Genomic DNA, 9807 nt, shown 5'->3' with positions numbered 1-9807 from the left:
CCGCCGGGCAGGACTCGGGGCGCTGAGCCGGGCCCCCCGCGTGTCGCTCTCTCCGGCTCCGCCTGGCCCGAGTCAGCGCGCCCCAGCGCCGGGCCCCGTATTTATATTCGAAAAATAACACGGGCGGGCGGCGAGCGGGCAGCCAATAGCACGGGCCGCCCGGCAGAGCCAGCCCCGCCAGCCGGGGGGGGACCGCCAGCCCCAGCCGGGGAGGGGTCAGGCTGCGGCGGTGCCGGGAAAGCGGCTCGCTGGAGCGGGCGGGGGCTTGCAGCCCGCGGAGCTGGGGGCGGCCCCTCGCCTCATCCCAGGGGTCCCCCCATCGTTGCTCCCCCAATCCGAGCCCTCTCCTGCCGCCGGCGGCGGGGATCGAACCACCAAAAGACCCGATTCCCCCCCCCAGCTCCTTTATCCTAAGTACGAAGCCCCCTGCCGCTCCGGCCCCAGCGAGGTGAATTTCCCCAGGCAGAGACACCAAGCCAGCCCCCCAGTCCGGGGGTTGACAAGGACTCGTGTGGACAGACATGGTTGCAGGGCGTTTTATTTAAATGGTGCAATCCCAGGGGAGGCTGCTTGGCATTAAACTCTCTCTGCCCACCCACCCCTTCCCGCAAGGTTTGCAGCTTCATCCCAAGGCGCTCGGAGGTGGGGGGAGCGGGGCAGTTTCTTGGGGTGCGTGGGCCCCACCGGGGCTGGGAGAAGCTGACAGTGAAACTGGCTCCGAGCAAAAGTGAAAGCGGCAGGGCCTGTTTTCATTGCAAAGAATAAAAGCAAAGAGACATGTTGGGAAGCTTCCTGTGGGGACCCGTTTAATGGTGCGAGTGATGGGGCCTGAGGGGACGTCTTAGCCCCTGATCCTGCCAGCAGGTCCAGGCTGCCGGAGCCCCCACCGCCTGCAGGGAGCAGCTGACAGGCTCTGGGCCTGAAATGTTACCGTTCACCCCATTGCTAACGTAGCAGCCTCAGTCCCCCTCCTCCATCCTGCCCCCACCCCACCCCATTTGCCGGGTGACGGGGTTGGGTGGCTGCTAATCTGTGGCCCGACTTTGCAGCTCCCGGCGCCGGCCTACTTGGGCTTGCCACGGAGAGCATCTGCTGGGCCCAGGCCCCCTCTTTCCCGCCATCCCCAAAGCCACATCTCAGGGCTTGTGGGACGCAGAGGGTCTTGCCTGGGGCCTGCACACCAGGGTGAATTTAGCCCAAGGGCACCATTCCGAGCCACCCAGCCAACACTCCACAGAGCCAGGCTCCTGGCTGGATCCGAGGAGGCCAGGGTCAGGCAGGTCAAGGGAAAATGAGGGGAGTGTCCATGGGCTCCGTGACCGTGCAGAGTCAGGGGCCAGACCCCCGCGTGGTGGCTGAGAAAGTCGGTTATTTATTTTCTCGAGCAAAAAATGAACCAGGAAGTTGTGCAGTGGAGGCCTAGCCCTGCCCCCATTGAAATCAATGGGGGTTTTGCTGTGGATACCCGCCAGGATTAAGAACTCATACGCCAGCGCACCGTCTGTTAACCCTTTGGAGACTGCAGCCCCTCAGTGCAGAATGAGCCCCTAAGTATTCGGGGACAGACCACGGCTAGAAGAGCTATTCTGAAGGTAACAGCAGATGCAAACAGCTAAAGGAAGCAAGGTTAAAGGTGACATTTCAAAGCATGAGGCCTTCCCAGGGTTCCTACATGCGCAGAGAAAGGGGAATTCTGCTCCTTGGTTGTATTCTGGTTTTCTTCCTTTTTTTCTTCTGTTCAATCCAAAGCTCACAAAGGTCCCAACGTTTTCTTTATCTTTTTGTCTCCACGCATAAAACCTAAATATTAAACCACTGCAATTTTCAGACTCAGACATGCTAAGGTGAATTTCCACACAGCCATAAACAAAGCCAGGATATATTCTAGCATAGTTTGAAGGATTTATTCCACAGGTTCCCTGGGGAAACGGTGAGATCCCTCCCCCTCCCCACCCACCCAAAGGCAATTCCCTTGTAATACATCTGAAAACACTTATAAATGGCATACGGACATTATTTGTGACTTTCCTTAGTCGTTTGTTTAAAAACTGCTTTTATATTTCACCCAGTCTTGTTAAAAATCAAAACTCCCTCACACCACATCCCTGAGAATGATCTCCCCCCTAAAAAAAAACCAGGAGTACTTGTGGCACCTTAGAGACTAACAAATTTATTAGAGCATAAGCTTTCGTGGACTACAGCCCACTTCTTCGGATGCATACAGAGTGGAATAAATATTGAGGAGATATATATACACACATACAGAGAGCGTACTTCTCAGGCTCCTAGTTTAAGGAGATTAGATAGATAGATAGATAGATAGATAGATAGATAGATAGAGGGGGTTTATGGGGATAGATAGATAGTTGGGGTGTACGGGGATAGATAGATAGATAGAGGGGGTATATGTAGATAGATTAGATAGATACAGGGGTGTATGGAAATAGATGAGATAGATAGATACAGGGGGTGTACGGGGATAGATCGATTAGATTAGCTATTTGTATGATGTAGCACATAGGAGCCCCAGTCATGGATTAGGATTGTGCTAGGTGCTGTACAAACCCAGAACAAATTATTACAGATTGGAAGCTCCTCAGGGCAGGGACCATTTTTTGTCCTAGGTTTGTACAGCAGCTAGCGCCATGGGTGGGGCTCCTCCCACACTGCTGCACCAGTAATCCTATTAGAAGTCAAGAGAATATTTGCATTGTTCAGAGTTGTTCTTTTCGCCTTGTGGAAGGGTCTATCCAGCCCCTGCTGGGTTAGCACTTCACATTAGGTGGATGTTTCCGCTGAGACCAATTAGCAGCGAGGGAGTTAACAAGGCTGACACTGAAATGGTCATTTTTGCCCCAACACCCCATTGTATTGAATGGGTCGGTTCACACCTTCTCCCTAGAGATATTGTGTTGGGCTTTCTCCCCACCTGCACTCACCGGCTGGCCTTACCTTCACAAGCAGACAGGGCTGCCCTTTGGTTCTGTGTTTGTCCGGTGGGGTCCTGGTTCCTCGGCACTGTGGTAATACAAATAATAAATCCTAATAACATCTGTGTGTGTTTTTACCGTGACAGCGTGGATTGTGGGAAACACTAGATAGCCAGGACTGCTGTGGACACCCTGAAGCCACGTTCCCATGTGGAAGTTCCAGGAATCCCCACTCATCTTCCTGTGTTATGCTCCTGAAGTTCCAGCCCTTCCTCATCTGACCCGCACCCAGGATCCCCCCAATCCAGCCTCCCCCGTCTGTGTCCTAGCCGTCTCCCCTGCCTGTAACACCCAGCTCCTTCACACTCGAATTAGCCTCAAAACAGCCATGTTGGGGGGCTCCCGTGATGATGGCACGCTAAGAACATGGCTGTGCCATGCTCTGGACACAGGCCCAGTTCGAGAACGTGGCTAAGGTTGTAGCACGTTGTGGCTGGACCTTTGGACATGGGTCCTTTCGTAGTCAAGGATGTTGAGGCCAGCAGGGACTGTTACAAGCATCCAGTCTGACCGCCTGCGTAGCACAGGGCAGAGACCCATGCCCAGAGATTCCAGCGTCCAGCCCCATCGCCTGTGTTGGAGCAAGAGAGTGTGGAGACTCTGCCACACCCCGGGCAATCTCCAGTAAAGTTACCCTCCTTGGTTAAAATTGCCTCTCGTTTCTAGTTTGCATTGTAATCTGGCACGTCCGCTCCGGCCCGGAACAAGCGATGGGTTCAACCCTCCACAACCTCAGAGCGTCCAAGATCATGCCAGGGCCATCTCCACCCTGCCTCCCAGGTCCCTAGGGGCTCTCCCCACAGCCCCATCCCACGCAAACTCCCCGAGCAGTTGGACAGACTCAGCCTGGCATCGCTGCAGGCTTGGGGGGTGCAGGAGATCATGCTGTGGAAGGCAATGGGCCCCACCCACAGGATCAGGAGTTATCAGGGAGCAGGCCTGCGAGTGGGCATTTGCTCCCCTTTCACTCACTCCCAGCCTGGACCGGCTGAATTTTGCACCCAGAGGGCCTTGCCCGTCCCAGGGTTATCCATTCAGCTGTGCATGGCACAGCAGAGAAGGCAATGGTGGAGGGCGGGAGGCCGATTGTGGCCTAGGATGAGTTACTTACAGCTGAAAAACACCTCTAATTTAAACTGAGTGTTCTGGGCCAAATTCACCCCGGCGTAAGGGCCGTTGTATTCTGGGGAGTTGCACCAGCCACAGACTGAGGTCACAGGGGCCTAAATTGTTTCATAAGTCTGTTTCACGGTGGTTTCTTAAACAGGAAATCTACAAATCTACTCTGTGTTATTTCAGGAAGGGCTCTAGGGAGGAAGTGTACTTTTGTGGCTAGGGCAGAGAGGGGCTGGGAGTCAGGACTCCTGGGTTCTAATGCCAGTTCTGGGGGTGGGGTCTAGTGGCCACAGAGGGGGGAGAGGGCTAGGAATCAGGACTCCTGGGTTCTAATCCCAGTTCTGGAAGGGGAGTGGGGTCTAGTGGATTAGTGTAGCGGGGATTCAACACAGATTGGGAGTCCGGAGACTTGGAGTCTATTCCTGGCTCTGCCACTGATCTGCTGAGTCACTTCCTCTCTCTGTACCTCAGTTTCCCCTTCTGGGAATGATAATGTTGATTCACTTCACAGAACAAATTCATGGATGTGCGAGAAGTGCTTTGAGAGCCTCAGCTGGAGCGGGGAGGGGCGGAGTCCTACGCTGGGTCATATCCTCCCCTGGTGCGACGACTCCATCCACTTTGTCAGAGTCACAGCAAATGTGCGCTTCACCCAGGAGCTACTGCTGTCAACTGCCAGTGCCCAGACGTGCCAGGCTGCCCTTTAAACCCCATCAGCTCTCCCATTTATCCCATGCTAAGCAAGGAGGGCTGGTCCGCTTTGGTGATTGTTAGTGGAGAGCTTTGTCTACACAAGGCTTTTTTGCTAGAATCCCAATCTTGGCTACCCTTGAACACCAATGGTGGGAGTGCTAGTGTAGACAGGTCTCTGGCACCCACTGGAGTTTTAGGACAGAGTCTATAGGTCTGATTCTCCTTTTAGTTATGCCAATTTTATAGCATTGCAATTCCAGTGGAGTTACTTCTGATTGACATTAGGGTCAATCAATTAGGGGGCCATCAGTCCCAGGGAATCTAAGGGAAGCGTGATCTACCCCCTCCCCTTCACATCAGTTGGGGCGTTGACTCTGAAACATAATGATGACCATTTGAATGTCAACATGTACTTTTTCGCCAGTGACGACTTTGGCAGAAACATCCAGCTAATGGTCGTAGATTCTAAAGCTAGAACGGAGCACTGCGGTTGTCTAGTCCAACCTGCATCACACAGGCCAGAGAATCCTTCCCGGAGCTGGATTAAAGCCTATCTGTTAGAAAGATATCCAATCTCGTTTTAAAGACCCCAAAGCAATGGTGAGTGCACCAACGCCCCTGATAAGCTGTTCCAGTGTTTAATCGCCCCTCGCTGCTAGGAAATTGCATCTTATTTCAAGGCTGAATTTGTTTAACTTTAGCTTCCAGCCATTGGATCTTGTTATGCCTTTGTCAACACGATTGCAAAGCCCCTCCGCTATCAGATCTCTTGTCCACGTGCAAGTCCATATACCCAGGGATCAAATCACCTCCCAACCGCTCTTCCGTAAACCGAATAGGTGGAGTCCCTCCACCCCTGCAAGGCTTCTTTTCCAGCCCCGTGATCATTTCTACAGCTCTCCTTTTGAACTCTCTCCCCATCCTTCTTCAAGTCTGAACACCAGGACTGGACGCTGTATTCTAGTAGCGGTCTTACCAGCGCAGTGTACAGAGGCAAGGTCTCTTCCCTACTTTCTATACGTTTGAGGATCACGTTAGCTCTTTTAGCCAGAGCAAGCATCACACTGAAATCACTCATGCCGAGCTCAGGTACTGCGCTAAACCCCAGAGCGTTTGGATTCCTTTGAAAGGAGACGCCACAGCGGGGCAGGGGAGAAAGGAGGCTGCACATTTTAAATGCAGTTAATGTAATGTTCTCTCCAATGCCTGATTTCAGTTATTTGTCCCCCTCAAAACAGGAATCTTGGGCGAGGGTGTGGGGGAAGGTAATCTTGATTAGGGAAAGCATGGTGAAGGCAAATTCTAGTCTTCAAAAGACAAAACTAGGGTGAAAACACCCCTCATCATTCAAAGTTAGTAGCAATATGCTCAAGTGGTTGTTAGCGTTCTCAGCTGTGTTGGGAGTGAATTTGCTTTAAAACATGTCAGATTTAAAAAAAAAAAAAAAGCCCCATTGAACAATTTACTGTGGGGAGTCTGGGTGCGTGTGACAAAGTGGGAGTGTGTGTGGATGTAATATGGTGCACACGGCCACAACACTGCTGATATTTTTCCAGTGCTTCCGCTCCTTTGGGATCCAGCTCGAGCTAGAGTTTGTCTCATCGGCAGCTCTCGGGATTTCGTCGTGACTCCCATGATATCTGGATGTTTTTTCTGAATCATTTTCCAAAGGCTTGTCCTGGTTTTCTTAAATCCCCAGCTCCTGGAGTCATGGGGTTAGCCGCGTCTCAGCTTTTACTTTTTAAAATGTGACTTTCTGGAGTCATGGCTGCAAATAAAAGCTCGAAAACACGACCAGTCCCACCCCGACCCCAAAGGCTCAAAAACCCGCAGGCAAATAAAATGATCCAATATTCATTTTTGTAACAAATCTGATTTTGCGGGGTCCTTGCTCATGATTTTTGAGCCTTTGACCTTGGCAATACTGTATATATTGTATATGACAGTAATGCCTAGGGGCTTTGTCCGTACTGAGCCCCAGCGTGCTGGGTGCTGTATAAACATATAGGACATGAAGTGCTTATAATCTAAAAGAAGATAAACCCTAGACTGCAATTGTGCCTGATTTGTTGTTTCATGCCACTTCCCCTTTGATGGGTGGGTTTATCTGTTCCAGTTGCTGGGGGAGCTCAGGCACCTTGCACTCTGCCTCAGTTTCCCCAGCTGTAAAATGGGGAACATGCTGCTGACCCATCCCCCAGGGCGAATCTGGGGACTGATTAATTAACATGTGTGAAGTGCTTTGATGGCAAGTGCTATAGAAAGGCTGAAGATTATTTTACTAATGAAGGAGCTCAGAAGACAGATGGCCTTTCTACATGGTTTGTCCAACTGGAAAGTTTTCACACCATCCCCCTGAATTTATCTTTGCTCAAATGCGCCTGCAGATTGAATCTGGAGGGATAATAGCTGCATTTTGCAACCAGTTTTCAGGAAATTTATGTTCCTCATAAACTGGAGGCAGTTGCCCAGAGAATGAACACTTAAGAAATGTCATTATCACAAATCAAGGGCTGCCCAGTTGTGACTTGAAGAGAATTGGGCTGATCCCTGGTCCAAGCCTCCCAGGGCAGAGTGATCTAATTATGACTGTTATGCAGAGCTGGGGTGTTTGCAGTGTCCAGACAGAGAACTAGATCAACTGCCTGCTGAAATCAACTGAAAGCCTCCCATTGACTTCAGGGAGGTTTGGATGGGGCGCAGAGGGCATGTCTGTGCTGCAGCTCGCAGGGGTGATTCCCAGCATGGGTAGACAGACTGGCACTAGCTCAGCTAGCGTTAGTGTGCTAACAGCAGTGTGGACACTATGACCTGGGCAGCGGTTCGGGCTAGCCACCAGAGTCCAAGTCTGCCTGACCCCCGGACATTTCTATAGCCTCTGACAAGGCTCAGCAACCTATGCACCCTGACTTAGGCCTTGTCTACACGGGGTTACGCCGATTTCAGCTATCAGTGTAGCTGGCCTAGTGCAACCATTAGTGTAGACAGGCAAAGCCACTATTGGCACTGATGGTGCTTAGTCCTTCTTGAAATAGGGGGGTAACCTGTCCTGCAGGTGTGCAAATAGCGGCTTTGCCTGTCTGCACTGATGGATGCCCCAGTGCAGCTGCGCTGATAACTGATATCTGGGCAATGTAGGACAAGGTCCTTTAAACTAGGAGTGAGTCCTCATTCCATTTTTACCCAGTCCTTACTCAGACAAAACTCCAGGCCATTCCTGCACTTGGAGATCTTCGCTTGAATATCCCCCGATTGCTACCACCAGTTCAACTCCACCCATGGCAGCAACAGCAATGGGAGTGCCAGGATAGACGGCGGCTGCTGGTGTTTGAACCACTGCATCACGTAGACCTTGTCTGAGTGGGGTTAAACGGCATGGTGCTTGAAACAGTGGTGGCCACCCGGAGACCTGTCTACACTAGGGCTCACACAATTGCAGTCACCAATGGAGCTGAACTTGGTGGTAGCCGTGGTTGGACTTTGGGGGTCAAAAAGCCTAGTGTAGACACCTCTCCTCCCCATAGGGTCAGAGCCTGTAGTACACAGGCAAACTCTCTTATAGGCAGTATAGCCTAGTGGATAGGGCACTGAACCTAGGCCACAGGAGACTATGCTTTCAGGGCACTTCACAGTGTATTCTCACCATCCCTATCGTCCCTCATTCGCTGTCAAGCTGTGGAGCCTCACCTCTGATCGGCCTCCATCACCCACTTGTAAAATGTCCAGACAAGCCCCTTCATGCTTCCTCACACATGCCCCATGGTGCTTGGGAGGAGCTCCCGGTAAACATCCACAACACTAATCGTCCCCCTCCAAATCCCTCCTTACAACTCTCCTGTGCCGCCACGCCAGCGAAAACACTGGCCCCGGTTAGGCTGCGGCTGTGCTGAGGTCCCAGCTGATCGTGCTGAGTTGTATTGTCTCCCGGTTTCCGCGCACTCCCCTGTCTGCCTGTCTCCATCTGTCGCCTCTTGTCTTGTACTTAGCTTGTCAGCTGCTGGGGGGCAGCGCGGTGGGACACGCCCCCGTGCCTGACAGCCAGCTGCCCAAGGAGCGTCCTCGCACTCCGGCCGTGGCAATTTGGCGCCCCCGCAGAGCGTGCTGTGTCTGGAGAGGGGGAGCTTGAGACGATGCAGCTGGCCACAGAGTTGGAGAGAAGTTTGCGCAGGAAGAGAGGCTGCCAGAGAGCCCAGCCCAGCCCACTCGCCTTCCCTCCCTTGCGTAGGGCAGACGTACACCGCAGCCCTGAGCGGGGCTTGGGACCTTGGCTCGGTCAGTGCCCTGCAACTGGACTTGAGGTGTGGCCCCAGGGGCTGGAGGTAACTAGACTGGGAAAAGACCGGGGTGAACCCAGCTCTCTCAGGGAACAGTGAGTGTGCCCAGGACTGGGGTTTCCAGGGGGGATCCAGGGGCAAGGGACATAAAGAGATGAGAGCCAGGTGACCCCAGGCAGGGATTGTCTTTTTATTCTGTTTGTACAGCGCCTAGCACAATGGGGCCTGGGCCATGACCAAGGCTCATAGGTGCTACTGTAATACAAATACATTATAGCAATTAACAATAACAATAAATTATAACTGGCTCACTGGGTGGCCTTGTGCAAGTCGCTTCCCCTCCCAGTGCCTCAGTTTTCTCATCTGTAAAATGGGGCTAATGATACTGACCCCCCACACACACCCCGTAAGGCACGTTGAGATCTACTGATGGAAATCGCTATATAAGAGCTAGGTGTTATTAATTATTATTGTATTGAATGAGTAAAGACTGAGCTAAAAACGGAGTCTGTATCCATCCATCCACACCCCGCTATCTATCTCTACCGTGTCCGTTGCCATGGCGTCTGAGCTGGGATGTATCACTGTCCAGTCCCGAGGGTGCTGGGTGATCTGTGTGTGGCTACGCCTGCATCCAGGGCCTGATCCAAAACCCACCAAGGTCAATGGCCAGGCTCCCATTAGCATCAATGCGCGTGGGATCAGGCCTGAATGAGGAAGCCTACGCTGCATGA

This window comes from Trachemys scripta, chromosome 5, assembly GCF_013100865.1.
Source record: "Trachemys scripta elegans isolate TJP31775 chromosome 5, CAS_Tse_1.0, whole genome shotgun sequence".
In the NCBI taxonomy this organism is placed as follows: domain Eukaryota; kingdom Metazoa; phylum Chordata; order Testudines; family Emydidae; genus Trachemys; species Trachemys scripta.
Note: the sequence above shows the minus strand (reverse complement) of the source record.